This window comes from Capsicum annuum, chromosome 1 (genome assembly GCF_002878395.1).
Source record: "Capsicum annuum cultivar UCD-10X-F1 chromosome 1, UCD10Xv1.1, whole genome shotgun sequence".
NCBI lineage: Eukaryota > Viridiplantae > Streptophyta > Magnoliopsida > Solanales > Solanaceae > Capsicum > Capsicum annuum.
In genome coordinates this window covers 17,414,233-17,417,965 of record NC_061111.1, presented here as the reverse complement: position 1 = coordinate 17,417,965, position 3,733 = coordinate 17,414,233, and positions in this window count along the sequence as shown.

The following is a 3,733-nucleotide window of genomic DNA, read 5'->3' as shown; positions in this document are numbered from 1 at the left end:
CGAGGTATATATACATATATCTCGTATAGTGACATATGCAGTAATTGAAAGCTCGATAATTGAATCTATATATCAAAATATTTTGAATAATGCACTGATATCATACTATTGAGGAAATAGATATACTATTTTGTGTGAATGTAGATATTACAAGTATATTGTTGAAGTTGTAATAACGTAAGACAAGTAATCGATAATTTATCTGATTAACACGTTGTATTATGAGGTATAATATCATAATTAAAATTTAATTAACAAAAAAGTTATCGTAATTTGTAAAATTCATTGATATTATCATACAATTGAGGAAATATACTACTCGTGTTAATGTGATGATAAAATAACTAAATATATTATTTATATATATATATTTATATATGCATTGTATTAAATTAATTGAATATTATTATAAATATTATAAAATTTATTAAAAAAATATTTTTATATACATAATCTATTTTAATATCGACATTTTTATACATTTTCTAAAATAACAACCCTAATTCAATTAAATTTTCCCAATTCATTTACTTTCTAGCCACATTTTATATATGTCTATGTCAATTTTAGCCTAAATTCATTTCCAATTTGACCTCAAATTAAAATTCTCAATTTCAATTTTATTTGACTCCTCTCAATTTTAGTCATAGCCATTGATTTCATCCGATCAATAGCTGAGATTAAATCCACAATTTATCACACTTTTAAACAAAATAAGTGAAACCCTAATTCTTTTAACAAAAAATAGCCGCACCTCTGTTCCTATCTCTTCGATCTCCTCTTCTTCTCTCGAACCTCTCTCTTCGATCTCCTCTTTCTCTCTCGAACCTCACTCTTCGATCTCCTCTTCCTCTCTCGAACCTCTCTCTTTGATCTCCCTAGATATCAACGATGACGGAACCCAGCGCCGCCAGCCGTTGACAGAATCAAAGCGCTGCCAGTAGACATCTCCTCCAACGCCGACAGAACCACTCGACACTCTCTTAGGCTCTTAGCGCTGAAATCTCAACATTGAAGCTCAATTTTTGCTTTTTCTCTCAACAGGTAAGAATTTTTGTCTTTGCTCGAAGCCTCGTTGTCATTCTTAGAAGTCTTCTTCTCCATTTTCAATTTCTGTCCAATTTTTAATTAAAAAAAGCTGATATGGAATTTGCCCACTGAATTTCATTCGATTTCACAACATCATTTTAGATTTTAGCTACTCATACAGAAAGTAAAATAACAAGAACAAAAGTAAAGATATTGTATTAACTTAATTTGAAGATTAAAGATCTTTGTTCAAGAAGTAGAAAAAGTAAGATTATGAACTAGATGAAATAATAAACCTATAACTAAATGTGCCAAAATTACTGGCATAGGACTAATATTTTGAGCCTATTTAGTTTCCTGCAAAACTGCTTTGGACTGGAACTTTGTTGTTTGAAGCATGGCTACAAAATTATTTCTCCACTGATAATTCTATGCTAAATATAAGGTCAAAGAGATTGTAGTTAGATAAACAAATATAGATACTATTCGAGCCTAACACATCAAATCATTGTTAAGTTCACTTCCAGTATTTGTAGTCATGTACTTCGTTCACAGTTTCCAACAAAGAGTGTATCATGATCCACTTTGGATCGTTGAATGTACCTTATGCCATCATTTTTATCCCTTTTAGTAAGCGTAATCATATTTAGCTATAGTGTTTGGGTAAAAGATGCATCCCTTTTATAATTTTGCTAAACTCACTATTTCCGATATTGCAGTTTCCCGTGAGATAATCTATAAGTAAATTGAAGCTGCCATTTTGAAATATCAAGAAATTAAGAAAAATACCAAAGGTATGTGGACATAGTGAATCCATGTGGGGCCTTATGCGATTCACTATTGTTGTTATCTTTCTTTGATTGTTCATATTGAAGTCTAGTGAAGCCGTGTGTGGTCTTGTGCGATTCACTAGCATTGTTCTTGACATCTTGTTGGTGTTGTTGTTGTTTGAAAATTGTATTTTGAACTTGATCTTGAATGTTTAGGGACTTGGTAGGTTGAAAATGATTTGGTGACTTGGTAGGTTGAAAATGATTAAGTGTAGGGACTTTAAGGGTGACACGGTAGGTTGAAAGTGGTTAAGAGTAGGATGTTTGAAGGGGATTTTGTGTTTTGAATGTGGCTTGTTTGACGACTTAGTAACTTGAAAATGGTTAAGTGTAGGGACTTTGAAGGGGATTTTTTTTGTTTTGAATGTGTTTTGTTAGGCCACTTACTTGCTTGAAAATGGTTAAGTCTAGGGACTTTGAAGGGTATTTTTTTGTATTGAATTTGTTTTCATTTTGATACTTAGTTGCTTGAAAATGGTTCAGTTGGTGACTTTATTTGTTGAAAATACTTAAGTACCGGTGACTTTAATAGTGAACTTTTGTTTGGAAGGTGATGTTGTTGGTTACTTTATTTGTTGAAAATGCTTAAGTGCAGGTGACTTTAAAAGTGAACATTTGTTTAGAAGGTGATGTTATCGGTTACTTTGTTTGTTGAAAATACTTAAGTGCCAGTGACTATAATAGTGAATTAGTATTTAGGAGGTGATGTTGTTGGTTACTTTATTTGTTGAAAATGCTTAACTTTTCGTGACTTTAAAAGTGAATTAGTTTCGTTGGTGTCTTAGTTAGTTGAAAAAGCTTAAGTTTTGGTGACTTTAATAGTGAACTAGTGTTTAGGAGGTGATGTTGTTGGTTACTTTATTTGTTGAAAATGCTTAAGTGCCGGTGTCTTTAATAGTGAATTAGTGTTTAGAAGGTGATATTGTTGGTGACTTTATTTGTTGAAAATGCTTAACTTTAGGTGACTTTAAAAGTGAACTTTTGTCTAGAAGGTGATGTTGTAAGTGAACTTTTGTTTAGAAGGTGATATTGTTGGTTACTTTATTTGTTGAAAATGCTTAAGTGCCGGTGACTTTAAATATGAATTATTGTTTAGAAGGTGATGTTGTTGGTGACTTTATTTGTTGAAAATGCTTAACTTTTGCTGACTTTAAAAGTGAACTTTTGTTTAGAAGGTGATGTTGTAAGTGAACTTTTGTTTTGAAGGTGATGTTGTTGGTTACTTTATTTGTTGAAAATACTTAAATTTTGGTGACTTTAATTGTGAATTAGTTTCGTTGGTGCCTTTGTTAGTAGAAAAAATATAAGTTTTGATGACTTTAATAGTGAACTAGTGTTTAGGAGGTGATGTTGTTGGTTACTTTATTCGTTGAAAATGCTTAACTTTTGGTGACTTTAAAAGTGAACTTTTGTTTAGAAGGTGATGTTGTAAGTGAACTTTTGTTTAGAAGGTGATGTCGTTGGTGCCTTTGTTAGTAGAAAAAGCTTAAATTTTGGTGACTTTAATTGTGAACTAGTGTTTAGGAGGTGATGTTGTTGGTTACTTTATTTGTTAAAAATGCTTAACTTTTGGTGACTTTAAAAGTGAACTTTTGTTTAGAAGGTGATGTTGTAAGCGAACTTTTGTTTAGAAGGTGATGTTGTTGGTGACTTTATTTGTTGAAAATGCTTAACTTTTGGTGACTTTAATAGTGAATTAATTTCGTTGGTGCCTTTGTTAGTAGAAAAATCTTAAGTTTTGGTGACTTTAATAGTGAACTAGTGTTTAGGAGGTGATGTTGTTGGTGACTTTATTTGTTGAAATTGCTTAACTTTTGGTAACTTTAAAAGTGAACTTTTGTTTAGAAGGTGATGTTGTTGGTTACTTTATTTGT